Here is a 19,624-nt window from a genome sequence, read left to right as displayed (position 1 = left end):
ATTGACGTTTCATGGAGGTAATGATAATTCGATCAGATAGGCTAGTTAGGAAGCCTGTAGGTTCTGACGCTTCTAAACCGCTGCATTGTTTACGGAGTGGTCATCTACAGGACGGGCTGTATGGTACCTCGATAATTGTATGGGTAGTCCCATTGGTGGTCCCACTGGTGGTCCCACTGGTGGTCCCATTGGTGGTCCCACTGGTGGTCCCACTGGTGGACCCTCAAAGAGAGGCAACTGTGCCATTAGAAACTACATTGGTATTCCAGCATTGTTGCCATCGGAGAGGAAACTGGCGACTGGCAACTGGTAATAGGCAGAAATTGGGAGCATTTCAACCTTCCCAACTAACGAAATCGTAATTATGTTGGTGTGTGTGTAATTGTACCGTAAATTGGCAGGTTAGACTATTGTAGATTTGATTTGTAAAAAAAATCATATTATAGAAACTATATAATTTATTTTAATTACCTGGGAAAAAAATGTAATATGAGAATAAATACATTCATTGCCTTTGGTTTCGGGGATCAGTGTTCCAGCTGCCCCGGTCTCTGGTCAGGCCTCTCATTTGGTTATCAGTTATACGGTCCATTAAGTAAGTTGTGTATATATACACTCAGGCATATACATACATGGCCTATATAGCTACCTCGGTTGTTTATAATAATTTTTTGTCGAGGATAGGAAGCTTTTCTATATATATATATACACAGTATATATAATATAATAAGGATGTAAAATGACTGCATCCAGGACTGTCTCTACCCTTCTCTCACTTCTCTAACAATCACCCCCCCCTCCTCTCTCATCTTTCTCCCTATCCACCTCTCTTCCCATCCCATTTTCCCCCCTCTCCCCTCTATCTCTATGCCTCAGAAATTATAATACTGAATTAACATTCATAATTTTTTAATAAAACTCTAGGGACTTGGCCAGTCACCTTTCACTGATTGAATGTTGATGGTGGTGGTGGGGTGGGGAGGGGGGGGGGGTCACTGTTCGGGCCGAACCCTCTTAATAGGACCAACCCCGACCTTGTTGATGGTCAGAGCAAGTTAAGTAAGGTGGTGGTGAAGGCCACAACCGTCACTAGTTTTCAAACCGTTATACGGCATTGTACCTGGGAAGACGGGACACCGCGAGCGTAGCTCTCATCCTGTTATCTTGAGGTTATCTTGAGATGATTTCGGGGCTTTTTTAGTGTCCCCGCGGCCCGGTCCTCGACCAGGCCTCCACCCCCAGGAAGCAGCCCGTGACAGCTGACTAACACCCAGGTACCTATTTTACTGCTAGGTAACAGGGGCATAGGGTGAAAGAAACTCTGCCCAGTGTTTCTCGCCGGTGCCTGGGATCGAACCCAGGACCACAGGATCACAAGTCGAGTGTGCTGTCCGCTCGGCCGACCGGCTCCCTGTAAGTACTCCTGTAACTACACTTAGGTAATCACTTAGGTAATTATAGACATACACACTTGCTTATTTTTTATCTCTTAAGATTATTTTAACAACTGAAAGAACTACCATTAACCATTAACAGTTCCAGTTGCTATCTGCGATTACTTCCTGTGCACGAACTGCTAAATCCAATTTCATTTGCAATAGTTTTGTGAACTATTTTAATAATTAATAATAATTAATTTTAAATAGGACTTTCAGTTAGCCAAGCCATTCAAGGATTAAATATAGGAAAAATAATAAAAAAAGACTGGATTTATATTTAAATATTTATTATTGGAAAGTTCAGTATAGTAAATACCATCCTGTATGTGACTTTACAACACTGCACTTTAAAATACCATAATATAGACCCCATGCTTTGCTCAACAGCCTTTTGCTGTATAAAAAAAATTGCAAATACAAAAAGACTAACGGGGAAGTCAAAGCTACAGCTGCTGTATAAAAACTAATTGTAAATCTGTTCCCACCAGACAATTTTATAACAATCAATTCTAAGATTACAAAATGAATCAAGTTTATAAGAATTACTTCTGACACTAGACAAGAAGAAATCAAAGGTATAGGCCCAGATATATATATATGACTGTGATGAGTCACAATAACGTGGCTGAAGTATGTTGACCAGACCACACACTAGAAGTTGAAGGGACGACGACGTTTCGGTCCGTCTTGGACCATTCTCAAGTCGATTGTCACAATCGACTTGAGAATGGTCCAGGACGGACCGAAACGTCGTCATCCCTTCAACTTCTAGTGTGTGGTTTGGTCAACATATATATGACTGTTTTCCATGATTTAATAATCACAATATTCACCTACAAGTATTCACATTTGCCAAAATATCCCTCGCTACAAGACCGGATTATCTTTAAGTATTAAGGGAGGCAAGGTACTCTGATTCCCATACTATATGTGGGTCAAAATGTATATGAATTCATATATTATTTACAGTTCTCGTACATTTCCCCCACATATCACCAGAGGGATGGTCTGTATATAAAGATTCCCTGATCCTCTGACATGGGATCAGATGACCTGATTTAACTCTAGTCATACAGTATAATCCTATTTTACCTTTATCACATACTGTACATGTGCATTTTGTAATTGCGATGTGAGGTCTGTAATCTAATAAATAGTGGAATGCAATTACAGTAAAAAAATGATATATTTGGTGAACATAATTTTGGTTTAAGAGGGCAAGAATCATTAAATTATATGCTGTATATTATAAAGTGCAACTTAAACCAGGTATATCATTAAAACCTTAAAGTTAGATTTAATTAACCTTCATATAAATAAACATTGTCATTTGTGATAATACTACACAGTTTCGTGAAGAATTACATGAAGTACAGTAGGACTTGGTTGTATTAAAAATTCAATCCCATACAGTACTGTTATAATTCACAGTACACTTATTCAACATCACTATAAAAAAATCACCAAAGTGAATGAACCAACATAGCTGCATTCTTCAGTCCCTTACCATCGTGTGCTTTTTTGTCTAGAAATACAATGAGCGTAATACATAGAAACAATTCTCCAGAAACAGAGTTTTGTACATCACTGAACTGCAGATGAACCACAGGGCCGTCATTCGTGTATTGGTGTTGATGTAAGAGATCTAGGAAGCTTCACTTGGTTTGATTACGACCTTTCATGCCTTCTATGATCCTTTCAGTGCTATCACTCACAGGGTGGATATAGGGTGCACAATAAACTAGCCACTGCTGGCAGAAATAATTAAAATTTCTTTAGGAAATTTTCCATTTATTTCCAAGAAATTAGCCATCAGTGTCAAATTTGACCAACTTACATAGTAACCTGTTTTACAACATCAACACACTATCATTTGAAGACAAAATTAATTTAAATTATACTACTGTACTTATGAAAAAAATAGCTAGCAATTATTTTGTGTTAACACATTAATCATAAATAAACCAGAATATCTTAACACTCAAATGCAAGCCTGTTGGTCAGCTTATATGTCAGACTAAGCATCAGCATCACTCACTACTCTGAACATAATCAGCATACCCATTAATCTCTCAACATACAAACCATCACCCACTACTCAACATACTCAGCATCATCCACTCATCTCTCACATGTTCAACATCATCAGGACGCTTGTACAGTACATCATAACACTACGGTATATTACAGATTTAGGAGTTGCTAGGTTTTCAGGATGCCGAAACGAGAGCAGACACACATAACAAGAGCTATGTCAAAAAAGTCTGGTGCACAGGGGATTTTATCATGGGACAAATGACTCAAACATCAAGAAAGCAAAATTTCCACTCCTGAAAATCTCGACATTCTATGAGAAGGTACATGAATGTTAGAGTAACAGTGTAGTTCTGACAGTACGTTCATTACGTTCCCATGAGTGTAATCTTGTGGCCAATACATCGCCTAGCCAGAGACATGTATCACTTTTTTTTAGATATATACAAGAGTTGTTACATTCTTGTACAACCACTAGTACGCGTAGCGTTTCGGGCAGGTCCCTGGAATACGATCCCCCTGCCGCGAAGAATCGTTTTTTCATCCAAGTACACATTTTACTGTTGCGTTAAACAGAGGCTACAGTTAAGGAATTGCGCCTAGTAAATCCTCCCCGGCCAGGATACGAACCCATGACATAGCGCTCGCTGAACGCCAGGCGAGTGTCTTACCACTACACCACGGAGACTTCTTATTTTGGTGATAGGAGGAAGGCTATGGACGGTGACATTTGATAGTACAGTACAGTATGTAATTTGTTATAAATCATTAAAAACAGACAGGGACTGATTAGTTATATGTGCCAGTCTACAAATGAACATAGTACAGTGCTGAGCTTGTCTACCAATAAAATGATTCAGTAAGTACTGTTTAATAGGCAAACTTAAATGCAAACAACTGATATAAATAAAATGAGAAAGGGTATAAATGTGTGTGTGAGAATATGAGTGAAAGTGTGAGTGTGAGAGAATGAGTGTGTGTGTATTCACCTAGTTGTGCTTGCGGTGTTGAGCTCTGCTCTTTCGGCCTGCCTCTCAACTGTTAATCAGCTGTTACTAACTACAGTACTAATTTTTTTGTGTTTTTTTTCACACACACACACACGTGTGTGTATGTGTGTGTGTGTAATTATCTAAGTGTGATTACCTAAGTGTAGTTACAGGAAGAGAGCTACGCTCGTGGTGTCCCGTCTCCCCAGCACTCTTTGTCATATAACGCTTTAAAATTACTGACGGTTTTGGCCTCCACCTCCTTTTCACCTAACTTGTTTCAACCGTCTACCACGCTGTTTACAAAAGTGAATTGTCTTATATTTCTCTGGCAGCTTTGTTTCGTTAGCTTATATCTATGACCTCTTGTTCTTGAAGTTCCAGGTCGCAGGAATTCTTCCCTATCAATTTTATCGATTTCTGTTACTATTATGTACGTAGTGATCATATTGCCTCTTTTTCTTCTGTCTTCTAGTTTGGCATATTTAATGCCTCTAACCTCTCCTCGTAGCTCTTGTCCTTCAGTTCTGGGAGCCACTTAGTGGCATGTCTTTGCACCTTTTCTAGTTTGTTGATGTTTGTTCCAGTGTATGTGATTGAAATTTTTCATATGTACTGTACTCCAATAACATATTTAAACATATCATATATAAACATAAAAAGATTCATAAAAAGAAAAAGAGGGAAAAAGATGGAATAAAATCTCAGCATTGAATGTAATGAAACACCTCTTTTTGAAGGAGCCCCGGTGGCTCCTCCAGAAATTAAAATATACTGCTTTAAATGCATCTTTGCACCAATGCTTCATTCAGATTGGTAGAAAAGTATTTTTTTATCATCATCAAATTCAAGAGGTTATATTTAATTGTTCTCTTATGTTTCTAGGTATTTGCATTGTACTTAAACTGAAGGGTTAAATAGAGAGAGACATCTAAAATGATGCACTATGGGTAATAAATAATAATAATAATAATTCACTGTGTCAGGGGACAGGAAGCCAGAGTGTATTCATACACGTTAGACTTTTATCGAGGGCCTCCCTCCTTCCCCCCCAGCCCCAGGGTCAAATTACTGACCATGCCCAGGATGTAACCCCATAACAAGCTGACTAACTCCTGAGTACACTACCTACTTGCTGCTAGGTAAACAGAGTCATTAGGTGAAAGGAAATGTGCCCAACCATTTCTGTCCTGCCCGGGATTCGAACCCTGAATTCTCGATTGTGTGTCGAGAATGAACCCGACTGTAGAGTACTACCGGGTATCTAAATGTGGTTAGATAACCAAGGTCACAGATGCCGCCTTACAAGCATCTGGCCAACAAACCCAGTGACTACAGTACCTCTTAAATCATAGATACCACCAACATGGAGCCGGTCGGCCGAGAGGACAGCACGCTGGACTTGTGATCCTGTGGTCCCGGGTTCGATCGCAGGCGCCGGCGAGAAACAATGGGTAGAGTTTCTTTCACCCTATGCCCCTGTTACCTAGCAGTAAAATAGGTACCTGGGTGTTAGTCAGCTGTCACGGGCTGCTTCCTGGGGGTGGAGGCCTGGTCGAGGACCGGGCCGCGGGGACACTAAAAAGCCCCAAAATCATCTCAAGATAACCTCAAGATAACATGCTGACGTACCAAGTTACTGCAGAGAATAAGTCACAATAATGTGGCTGAAACAAATAACCCACACACACACAAGATTACATGAAAAGATGACATTTTGGTCCATCCTGGAGCCTAATCAAGTCATGGCATTATTATACCATGCTAACTTAACAATTTATATTAGACCCTAATAGTCAATGATTCATAAAGATTGAGTAAATATAAATCAGAAGCACCAACGGTGGTGTCTGGCTGTATTGGGAGCAACAACAAAATAATAATAAAGGTCACCAATGTAAAAAAAGAAAAAAATTACTGACACAATGTACTAACGTGTCCAGTAATATCAGATCCTAGCCCAGTGCCAGATGCCTTATATGTGAAAGATGCATTTAGGTGCCCAGCTGACGGCACCAGAGGAGTCAGACTCTTAAAATGCCGCTTTATATCCTGCCACTTACATATTTAAGATTAATATCTCGATAAGTACAGTATTGTATCTACAGACATAACTGGCTTAACATTTTCTAGGCAAACGTCTCTTTCTATATAAACCATCAGTACTTCTGTAAATATATTATTTATACAGTACAATATTTTATAATATAATTTAAAACACCAGGAACTTACCTTAACACTTTCGTTCGGGAGGGACGTATACGACGTCAGTAATCAACTCTGCTGATGTCCAGGAGGGATGTCCACGTCCGATTTTAATGGGTTTGTTTGTGAGTTTGGTGCGGGTGGCACACCGGGCTTTTGGACTTCATATGTATATATATCCCTGTAGAGCATTCTATTGCGAACAAATTGATACCAAATGAATGCCTAACAAGAAAATTGATGTTATCAAACTAAAAAGATTATACACATTTGTGTGCAGGTGTAGCTTGATACCTGCTTGATGGGGTTCTGGGAGTTCTTTTACTCCCCAAACCTGGCCCGAGGCCAGGCTTGACTTGTGAGGGTTTGGTCTACCAAACCCGCAGGCCGTGGGCCTGCGGGCTTGGAGTGGCCCGCAGGCCCACATACCTACCACAGCCCGGTTGGTCCAGCATTCCTTGGAGGAAACAATCTAGTTTCCTCTTCTTAGCGGATGTGCAAATGCGTGCTTCCTCACGGATTTGCACTGACTTGGCTGACTTTCATCTTTGCTGTGGGACAGGGACACTTGGATTTTGGACTTTATATGCATATACACCTGTAGGGAATTCTATTGCAAACAAAAATATACCAAAATTAATGTTGTAAGATGAAAATTGAGGTGAGAAAACAATGCAGGTTGGGTCAACCTGCCTGTTGACCCAACAGGCAGCATGACGGAGGCAAAAGAGGTAACTGTCACCCTGAGACAAGGGCACACAGCAACCTTCGAACCCGCACGAGGCGGGCTGGAACTCAGAAGACACATCCATAGTTCCATCGAGCCCCATCAAGGGTTTCCAGGACCCGTAGGCTGACTGCTACAGGAAGCCCGGGCAAGGTGTTGCTAACTGGTTAAGACCCAAAGCTAACAAGGGGGAGATCAAAACACTGAAACCCCTGTGATGGGCCACCAAAATAATAGAAGAGGAACTATAGCCACACCAGGCAGACCCCCACCAGGCAAGAAAGCAAAAAACAAAAGAAAAAAAACGCAAAAATACAGCATCCCCAGAGGAAACAGGAACCGGGCGCCACATAGGTAGGCAGGCTGCACAACACCTTGACGCCCTAACCAGCACGATACCATTCCCTACCCAAGGCTAAATAAGAGCCATGAAATCCCAGCTGGCCCCAAGGGCAGGGTAAATTCAGAGCAGCAAAAACCCCTACTATAATGGTCTCCCGAACGCACCAGGGAAGGGAATCTTAACACGCAAGGGCAGTACTCACAGGGCACCTAGGAAAGGATGCCACTAAGCACATGCAGCCCCAGCACTGATGAAGACACATGGCCACCCACACACAACACTGCAGAGGTCACTGGAGTGCTAGGTAGCCAGTGCAGGGAGGGAAGGGGAGGGCTGCGTGGACGAGCGACTCGACAGTGGAGTGTGACATTTGCTTGTTTCCCCTGCGATTGGAGTGAGTTCTACCTCTCTTTTTGTTTTTTTGCTGTAATTTTCTTACCATGTGGGGTTTGTTTTGTTATGCCTACCTTTCTGGGTGCCTAACCCCGGTCGATGGCAGATAAGGAAAGCCCCTCCAACCACAGGGGAGGGGGGACTTCCAGGGCCACTGCTCCCTGAAACCTCTCTGAGGGGGCCAGGTTCTGGCTCGTGGTCCCCGATAGGTCGAACTCCATAGACTAATGCCCCAGTCTAATATATCACACATTAGCCCGATAGCTCCAGGGAGCCAAAGGGGCTCCCCACATAAATATATACTGTATATATATATATTCTTTCCATACTAATCATACACCAGCAACTTAGGTCCAATGGAGAGAGTCCAATCTCAGTTAATCAATAGTAAGAATACTTCACTCCACTGGCCAAATTTTTATCTGGATTGTGAGGATAATAAATACTACAAGAACAGACATGAGGCACTAAGCCAAACCGTTATACTGTAGTAATCCCTCATTGAAGAAGACAGACCTGATTATAATAATGAACAATGATTCATTATTGATTATAATATACTGATTAGACCTGATTATAATAATGAAATAATGATTCCAATGAACAATGAAACCACAAGAATGTGATGTATCTATGAGAAAATATTGAAGCTGTATGATGAGGTTGTGGTGCAGTCGGTAATGCAAGTGTCTGAGGAGTTCAGAGAGTAGGTTCAGTCCCATCCTACAGCTTCAATATTTTTTCATTGAGTACAATATAGACCAGATCCTCCTTAGAATGTCTAAACCAAATGACTTTACTTCACTTCCATAAGCTGGGGTTAAACTGAGAAACTCATTCATAGAGCCACGCCACTCAGTGCCACGTATGGTCACTAGGACCAAATGCCTGACAATCGTTACTTAAAAAATATTTCTTTTCACATTCCCTATGTAAATACACAACACAAAATTTAATCCTTTTAAATCCTGGCTAAAATTTTATGAATTCTCCGCACTAGTGTCAAACCTACGGTCCATAGGTATAGCTCCATAGGCATAGCTTCGGTTTCAACTCTTTTGACCATGTCGTAGCTCAGTCGATTAAGGCAGCGCCTGGGATGCTCTCGGACGCAGGTTCGAATCCTCGTCACAGCCCTTGTGGATTTGTTTATTATAACTCCTGTAAACTTCTGGTGTAGGTCAACTGGCAATATTCTCACTTTGTCATACAATAAAATTAATTCAGTATATGCTGCATCTTGCAAGTTTATTTTTTACACTGCAAATGTTGCCTGTATGCACACACTCAAGTGGTATACTCAGTGAGTGTCAGGAACCCGATCAGAACGCAAGTCTGCTTCAGTTACCAAGATGAGTTTTCAAGGCGACATTGAATGATTGTGTGGTGAATATCTTGAGGTTATCTTGAGATTATTTCGGGGCCTTTTTTTTTAGTGTCCCCGCGGCCCGGTCCTCGACCAGGCCTCCACCCCCAGGAAGCAGCCCGTGACAGCTGACTAACACCCAGGTACCTATTTTACTGCTAGGTAACAGGGGCATAGGATGAAAGAAACTCTGCCCATTGTTTATCGCCGGCGCCTGGTATCGAACCCAGGACCACAGGATCACAAGTCCAGCATGCTGTCCGCTCGGCTCCAATATTTGTGCTTTTGCCGAAAACAAACAGAAATGTTGCTGTGTGCATAAACCCATTTCTTGAGCATGAGTTTTGAAACTCATTTGAATTAACCAGAGTTCTCAGGTTAAGAACCTTAAAATACAGCATATCAAAGACCTTAAAACTTAATAAATGGTGAATGATGCAGATCCGTAGTTTTCTACATTAATCTTTCTACTGCAGAGGGAAGATATGTGATGCCCATAATATAAAGATATCACAGTACTGTACATCATTCTCTCGTAGTACATGAAAGTCTTAGCTAAGCAAAAATATGTACTGTATATGTTACCGACATTTTAGAACAATAAGAATCTACAAAAACTACCTATGTCTTGAATAAGTATCCCCTTAAGAGACATTACCATATAAAACAAAAAATGGATCTCTAAACTCGCTGTATAAAGAACATACCTTACATTATATTTATTAAAACTACCAGTACTGCTCCACTCTTCATTTTGATCATACTTCATTATATAAGTAATTTGTTGGCTTTCTAATGATAACCTCATACCTCATGTGTTATTGAAGCATGTGGCGGCAATTAATTGCCCAGATAAAATCTACTGTGCTTCAGTTCCCAAAGAAAATTTCCAGCATTTATCATTGGTAACTAAGTGTTTACTAGAATACTCTTACAGAAATAAAGTAACCATGCATTCACAAATTTCATTTAACACAGAAGTTCCAGCTCTACTCATTGTTAACCCACATCATTTGTAACTAAAAATATTGAATTTTGATCATGTTTGTTGCCAGTTTACTAAATTTCACATTATTAACATCTGATTCACAAAATAATAAAATAACATCTAAAGGTATTTAATAGTGTGGTCACCAAAACCATTAAAAAATACTGTACTGCACTTTACAGTACAACTTAACTTTGTCCATCAACACAAGTTCATTTTGCAGTGTACTGTATTTTAATATGTTCGTGCATGGAACATGTTTGCCTCTTAGTATAGTATTTCAAAGATTAACTCTTGTAAACACTGAGAGGACCCCTTTTGCTAGCTCTCTGACACCCAATTTGTTAAATGTAGCACAATCATGTTCGGTGTATGTTTAGCTCAGTCTATGTTCAGTTAAATGTAAAATGGCTCGACCCATGTCCGGCTTAACCCTTACACTGCTTCAATCACTATCTATAATATCCTCCTATGCTCCAGTTCCTATCTGTATTTCCCTCCTGTGCTTAAATCTCCATATGAAATTTCCTTCTGTGCTCCAATTGCAATATGTGATTTCTTCATGTGATTCAAATGCCAACATGCAGTTTCCTCCTGTGCTGCAATTGGCATATGTGATTTCCTCCAGTGGTCCAATAGCCATACGCCATTTCCTCCTGTGCTCAAATTGCCAAATACAAATTTTTTTACGTTTGATTTGTTAATTCTCTTCAGTCATGCACACCTCGATGTAGTACTCTCGCTGGGTGGTGGGTTAAGCTCAAATGGGTAAAGTAAGGTGTTGTCACTCACCCCTCAATGTACAGGTCTGTGTCATAGATGAATATAATTTCAAAACTGAAAAGTCATTAAAGCAAAACATTTGATGAGCATTATTCTTCTATTACATAATCTACTTTTATGCAGAGAAACACCACCCAGTGGGCACCGTTGGTTGAAAGTGACGGCTGTTACATGCTGTGCACTAAGTAACATTGATTGCTTTCATTCAATAGTGCCCACTGGGTACCTCTTCTGCTGATTCCACGAATCAGTATCCCAAAGCCGTCCCTGCAAACACAATGCAACTGTTCCTATTTTCCGCTTTTTACAACTTGTATTAAAGTTGTTACATCTTGTCATAAAAGTTTTTATAATGTATAACTTGTTACAACTTGTTAGGAAGTGTTAAAACTCGGTCGAACGTTGTAGCAACATCGTAGTTTTGTCGTGTGTTTGGCGGGCTGTTTCTGACCAGGTATTCAGGTTGAGCATCTAATACGTAATGTGTTGGTAACTCCTGTGGCAAATACTTCATAAATGCCATGCCTATGTTGATCTGATAGCCTTTGGACATAATCAGATTCCTCTTCAATACTCTTAGATGTTTGCTAATAATGCCCCTTATATTTAGACAATTGTTGAAAAGCCTTTGGCACTTAATGTTTTAAGAATTGTTTCTTGGAGTAGCCTACTTACTACTGTACATCCCAACTTTTCAGTGGAGCCATTTTGCAAGTTTTAACATGCCTTCTAGTCTTGTAAATAATTATTTTGGTAGCCATATTTTAAACCAGTCTCAAATATTTCATCTGTAGCCTGCATACCAGAAAGTACAATTAGAGGGATATTTTAAGTGGTTCTTTCATGTCCTCTAGGTCAGCAGCTTCTCCGATCTTAAATGGAGAGTTAATGTACTTTAATATTCCACCTAAGAAAGTACGTGTTTATAAAAGTACCATCATTGGTTTGGCATATTTTTTAATGTATATACTGTACACTGTGTTTTTCAGAAAATATGATGCTACTCTGCTGAAGGAGTACCCATATTTTATGGAGATTTTTTTTTATGGAATTTTTCTTTAGTGTATTTCAAGTTTATTGAAAGTGATTTTATAGTGCAGTTTCCCAACTCCAATGTTCTTTCATGCAAGCTATAACATCGAGCTTAAACTTAATAACAATTCATCCAATCCACCGGAAAATATAGTATATAATGTGTGCGGACGACGAGTCACAATAACGTGGCTGATGATACGAAGACTAATCAACACACCAGAAGATGAGACGACGACGTTTCGGTCTGTCCTGGACCATTATCAAGTCGACTGTGATAATGGTCCAGGACGGACCGAAACGTCGTTGTCTCCTCTTCTTCCAGTGTGTGGTTTAGTCTTCATATGGGCCAAGTGGACAGCACAGTGGACTTGTGATCTTGTGGTCCTGGGTTCGATCCCAGGTGCCGAAGAGAAACAATGGGCAGAGTTTCTTTCACCCTATGCCCCTGTTACCTAGCAGTAAAATAGGTACCTGGGTGTTAGTCAGCTGTCACGGCCTGCTGCTTCCTGGGGGTGGAGGCCTGGTCGAGGACCGGGCTGCGGGGACACTAAAAGCCCCGAAATCATCTCAAGATAACCTCAAGATATAATGTGTGTTTGTAGAGGTTAACTCTACACAGTACATAAAGAAAGAGAAGTTGGTGGAGGGCAAACTCCATAAAAAGATAATACTGTATGTAGTTACTGTATTACAAAGCTCAAGAAAGTTTTGAGTTACCTGCTTGATAAGGTTCTGGGAGTTCTTCTATTCCCCAAACCCGGCCCCGAGGCCAGGCTTGACTTGTGAGAGTTTGATCCACCGGGGAGCCGGTGACTGAGCGGACAGAACACTGGACGCGTGATCCTGTGGACCCGGGTTCGATCTCAAGCGCCGGCGAGAAACGATGGGCAGAGTTTCTTTCACCCTGATGCCCCTGTTACCTAGCAGTAAATAGGTACCTGGAAGTTAGTCAACTGTCACGAGCTGCTTCCTGGGGGTGAAGGCCTGGTCGAGGACCGGGCCGCGGGGACACTAAAAGCCCCGAAATTATCTCAAAATAACCAGGCTGTTGCTTGGAGCGGCCCGCAGGCCCACATATCCACCACAGCTTGGTTGGTCCAGCACTCCTTGAAGAAGGAGTTCTCACACAAAATGAAATTATGCATTTCGTGTGAGACGCAATGAAAAAGTTGGTGTTGTCATTTGAAAAAGACATCACCAAAAAGGTGGAATGCTACACAGTACATGCAACCATAACTAGGGGGAGTGAATATAAACAAAAAACACACAACACTGGTGAAATCACTCGCTGGTCTCAAGTTGAGCTCAGTCCCACTGTCCAGCCACCCAAGGACAGTCTGTCTGGTATATACAGTATATATCACTTAGAACAGTAGAATTCAGAAACGTAAAGAAAGTTTTTGTTAACATAAATTTTCGTCACAGCCTACCTTCTTCAAGTAAGCTTCACCATGCTCATCATAGAGTGAGAGTGCAATGTGTCCTCTCACTTAATGCATTGGATTTTGTACGAAACAGACGAATCCATTAAAACTGTACCGTATTGGTAAAAATTAAAGCATCATGATATTTACATTTTCTATGAGTCTGTCTCGATAGGTTTGATGGTTTGCTTGGGTTCATTCATTTCTGGTTAGGCAACAGTTGCATTTTTTATGGAATGGCAAAGCAAGAAAACAGGCTGAGGGCTGAGGCAAATAATTTAACTTTTTGCTTTTTTGTCTAACTACTGCCCGCCAAACACACACCGAAACTACGACGTTGGTACAACGTTCGAACAAGTTTTAACACCTCCTAACCAGTTATAACAACCAATATAGCAAGTTGTAACAACGGTCTAATACGTCATAAACACGTTAAGCCAAGATGTAACAACTTTATTACAAGTTGTAACATGCGGAAAATAAAAACAGTTTCGGTTTGTGTTTCCAGGGTGTATAGTTTTTTTACATGCAATTAGTTCTATTCAACTGCCTGGTGACAACGAGGCAACACCTCTCATGATATAAGGTGGCAAGAAATGAATAATAGTTCTCTAGTAGTTTGGAATCATGTTTCAACATGAAGTTAGGGGACATAATGTAATTGTACTTATAATAATGCTCTCATCTCGTACAACTTGCTTTATTCGTGGAGAAATTTTGCATTTAAATCCCTGGAAAAAAAAACAGAAAATTGTAAAATACAAGAACTTAACTTTTTAACGCATAAAGTTACAAATGAAATAATTTGATTTTTCCTTAACTACCAAACTTCCTGAGAAAGTCTATACAAATTCAGTACTATTTAAATTTTTTGAGCATCATCGAAGTCAATGTTAAATACAATAAATGGATATCATTTTTTGTTTACAGCCAAAAACATCATAGTTAGTACAATATTGTCAATTTTTTTCAGTGTAAACAAGTAAACATTTCTCATCAACATTTCTCATCAAGACTCATGATTAAGTTGACTCACATGAATTTTGGCTCTTAATAAAATTAATACAGTATAATAATATTTTTGGGCATCAGCAGTGGTTGTGTGTCAATTAAATCAATTTTTAACAGAATTTGACCAATTCAAGCATGTCTTAGCATAGTGATAAATTAAATAAAATTATTATTTAAATATTATAATAATTTATAAAGCTTAAATAAGTTTCATAAAATGTTATGCATAGAAAGTAACATAAGAAGATTTTAAATAGCTCATAAATTCTTAAAAAAAAAAAAAATAAAAAAAAAATAATAAAAGTTGACACAAATTAATAAATCAAGCTTTGAATGTAATGGAATATTTTTGGTGGCTCTTAGTAGCTCTTTAAGATTAACTCTGGTAACCTTCAGGCCTTAGTGCAACACACCAAACAACTGAGACACATCAGTCACTGTCATTAACCCAGTTACAGCCCTTCTCCTCAGCCAGGGAAGTCCACTACGGTCTCACCATAGCCCGTGCTACTTGCCCCGCTCCTGTGCCAGATAAATCCACTACAATCTCACCATAGCCCGTGCTACTTGCCCCGCTCCTGTGCCAGATAAATCCACTACAATCTCACCATAGCCCGTGCTACTTGCCCCGCTCCTGTGCCAGATAAATCCACTACAATCTCACCATAGCCCGTGCTACTTGCCCCGCTCCTGTGCCAGATAAATCCACTACAGTCTCACCATAGCCCGTGCTACTTGCAACTTTTGGTTCCGAGTAGTTGAATCTAAAACAACAACATGTCATTAACTACTGGGGGAAAAATGCACCAGAGAGCATGGATGCAACAAAACAAGTGACTCCTTGATAGAAAATAGACATTCCTAGATAAACAAGACAGATGATGAACAAATGCATCATTTGATTCATCACGCTATTGTGATTTCTGTGTGTAAAGACAGATGATCATTACCGCAGTGTAATTACTGCCTCCACCATCCCCAGAGCACTCTTGGCCAGCATCCTAACTTTGGCCTAGCTTTGTGAATCTGCGGTCAACCCCAAAGGAACATCCACAAAAGAAAATGTAATATGCAGCTGATAATTAAGTGCAAGTGTAGAAAATGGGCGAAGCAAAGAGATGGGTAAATTCAAACAAAAACAGGCGTATATTAGGAAGAAATTGTGTTCCATTTAGAAACACTGGTGCAGAAGATGAATGGGCAACTATCCAGTGGTGGTGAGAAAAGGGTTAGGTCAGTAGGTCCACAGCCGAGCAGTCTGAACTGATGAAGAAGATGACGCTGAGCGGATCAAGGCTGGCTGAGACTGAGGCAGCAATGAAAACCAGCAGAAACAGAATCACAAGTATCAAAGACCAGATGTTCTGAAAGTTTCTAAGAAAAAAGCAACATGGGCTCTATATTCAATGGCCCACTGTAGACGGGCTGGAAAATTCTAACTTGGAAAGCTCGACCCTCGCAAGATGGCCAGCCCAATAGGCAGGCCATCTTGCCGTCAAAACCTGAAGTCTAGCACTAACAACACACACCCATGGGTAACAAGAAGGGCCATCAGGGTCTAAAGACACCAAAGTCCATCTTGAGAACCTGCAAATCAATCAGGAAAACCACATACCAGACAAGAAGCCTCACACGGATGAAGGAAGACAGCCACCTGAACTGTCTCCCAGACGGTCAGGAGGGTCGGGCACAGGTGAAGTGTCTTATGATATAACCACTGAATCCCAAGTGCAGATGATGAGTCACAATAATGTGACTGAAGATATAATGACCAAACCATACACCAGATGATGATGAAACAATCGACTTGATAATGGTCCAAGATGGACCAAAACATCGTCATCACTTCATCTTCTGATGTATGGTTTGGTCATCACTGAATCCCAACTGCTCAGAAGTCAAGTGACTCAAGAAGAGTCAGATCGTAGAAGAGATAGTCAACAACCCCTCAGAGTAGGTATCTCTCGCGTGGGGTATAGGGAAATGCAGACCAACCCCTGAAAAGCTAACAATGGCCAGTTCTTAGTGAAATAAAATGTTAGCCTACATGAAATATGGGTGGCATAAGCACAATTATGAACATAAATAACAAAGAAATGGTCCCTCGCAGAACTAATGTTACAGACAAAAAAGCAAGCGCCACTTAGCTGAAGAGAGAGAAGCAGGTGATGAGCCCAGCAGACTACAGGTTGAGAACACCAGGTGGAGGAGTAAAGGGACAGGCTGGCTGAAGCCTCAGGTGACCTGGGCTGCCATCTGATAGCAGTCAGGGTATTTACTGCACAGCAATGATCGTCATATTTATCTAGGGGTGCCTAATTTGCTTCATGCAGTCACTTGTTTTGTTGCACTTGTGCTCTTTGGTGTGTTACTCAGTTTTGTGATTGATCTCTGATTCCATACTCCTCCCCCCCCCTTCCCCTCCTGCCTCCCTAGTCAGCCAGTTACTAGTCCGGGACCCAGATTCATAAAGCAGTTTCACAAGTACTTACGAACGTGCACATCTTTCCTCAATCATTGACGGCTTTGGATACATTTATTAAACAGTTTACAAACATGAAAGCTTCCCAATCAACTGTTGTTATTGTTATAAACAGCCTCCTGGTGCTTCAGAGCTCATTGACTGTTTAATAATTGTAAACAAAGCCACCAAAGATTGAGAAAAGATGTACAGGTTTGTAAATGCTTGCATAACTGCTTAATGAATCCAAATCCAGGCTTCTGGTAGGCAATGAATGGTTCCCTGAGGCCTGATGTTTTGGGCAAAGGCTTGATTGTACCAGAGTTAAGCTGGGAAATCACTGGGGAACCCTACCAGAAATGGTTTCACAATTTCCTCCAAGAAAACATTTGGCAGCACAACATAAATAAATAAAAATAACTATACAAAACTATATACCAAACATTTGGTAATTATCCACCAAAAGATGTTTTTAAATGATAAAACCTGAAAAGTTTAAACCAGCACTGCAGTAAGAGTCATCACTGCATGAAAATACGTGAAACACAATTGACTTGAGAATGGTCCACGACGGACCGAAATGTCGTCGTTCCTTCACCTTCTAGTGTGTGGTCTGGTCAACCATGTGAAACAAACTGAACATGCAGAAGGTTTCTGCACTTATAATTAGAGCCAAGCCTTATACACCCATCAGAAGATAACTAAACTTCAGACCATCAGTTCTTTGTGTGTCTAAACTATGAAAGATATTCATCTTATTTTTTCTTAATTTTGGGGAGGCCAGCACTCGACCCATTGATTCCCTGAGTGTGCCCTTTACATATTTTTAAATTATTGTTTCAACCTTAACCTAAATTTAATTATCATGTTATGATAAAAGAGCACGAACAATTACGGATCAGAAAAGTAGAAAACATATAGCATCACACATTTGTAGTGTGTAAGTCACAGTAACATGGCTGAAAACTAGACGCCCAACCCATACGTCTGAAAAGAAAGGAAGTAACGACATTTTGGTCTGTCCTGGACCATCGTCAAGTCGTGTGGCCAAAAAGTCGTCACTACCTTTATTTTTTTTTTTAGCATATGAGTTGGGTTGGGTGTCTATCACATGCTTCATTATACAGTACTCCATTCATGCCATCAATGGTACAGTGGTCAATATATTTTTAAAAGTTGGATATACAAATTAACACACGACTCAGTATTTCATATTTTCCTTTTTTTTTTTTACCATTTTCAAGCAAATCTTTATGGATTATACCCCAAGTGCCATTCAGTATACATACAGTATATTGCCTCCTATTTACAAACATAAACAGCGGCAGGTTGTACCGTGTATAACACATTACGAGGGATTATCCATCTGGGAGCAAACCACACTACCTCTGATTGTAAAGTATACCACTTCTTTCCTTCTTTTCAGTCAAGTACAACTAAATAAACTAGAGTTTTAACATCATGCTATCTTTATTAACCTGCAGGAACTGCTGTCAGATGCCTTGGTAATGTATCTTATTTTGATCTAATTAGTTTGGGGTAACAACAAGCTATATGCAGGCGAGGAGTCACAATAACGTGGCTGAAGTATGTTGACCAGACCACACACTAGAAATTGAAATTCACAATCGACTTGAGAATGGTCCAGGACGGACCGAAACGTCGTCGTCCCTTCAATTTCTAGTGTGTGGTCTGGTCAACAAGCTGTATTTCAATCTCAAAGCATTGAATACGATCCCTCAGGAGGTTCTTGGAGCTAAAGGCATAAGTACCGTAGAGTCTTGTAATCATACCAGGCCCTGAGACTTGGCACAACTTACTGAGAGCCACAAGTACAGTAAAGAATTGTCATTGCACCAGGTTGAGAGACTTGGCACTACCCAACAAGAACCTGAACCAAACTCTAGCTCTCTCAGAAGACATGGGAAGCATTGAGATCAAAGACTGACCCAAAACTAATAAAGGTGCTTAGAAAGTCACAGGTAAAACATATCAAATTGCTGATCTTCAAAAAAAAAAACTATTGTTCGCTTTGTTTCTTAATTTAACAATAAGTAAATAACCGATGCTATAATTCTCCTAACTGCCACAAATTGGCAGCTCAGGGTCTCCTATGTGCATGGTCCACCATCTTCCTCACCTGAGCTATCATCTGGCGACAGCCGAAAGAGTTGCAGCGAGAGATGTCAATTTATTCCCGTCATTTGCCTCATTTCTAATTTAATTTACATATTAAAATTAGGCAGTGATTTGTTTTGTTTTGCCTGTGACTATCAAGAGAGTTTCTTTGGTTTAGGGTAGAGCTTTCATCCTCATGCTTGACTCGCCTCTTGTAAGTCGCGCCAAGTCTCCAGGTCTGGTATGATTACATAGCCCTATTGTGCTTCTGGCTCTCAGTAGGTCATGCCAAGTCTCAGGGCCTGGTA

The sequence above is a fragment of the Procambarus clarkii genome, chromosome 90, assembly GCF_040958095.1.
Source record: "Procambarus clarkii isolate CNS0578487 chromosome 90, FALCON_Pclarkii_2.0, whole genome shotgun sequence".
NCBI classification, from domain to species: Eukaryota; Metazoa; Arthropoda; class Malacostraca; order Decapoda; family Cambaridae; genus Procambarus; species Procambarus clarkii.
Note: the sequence above shows the minus strand (reverse complement) of the source record.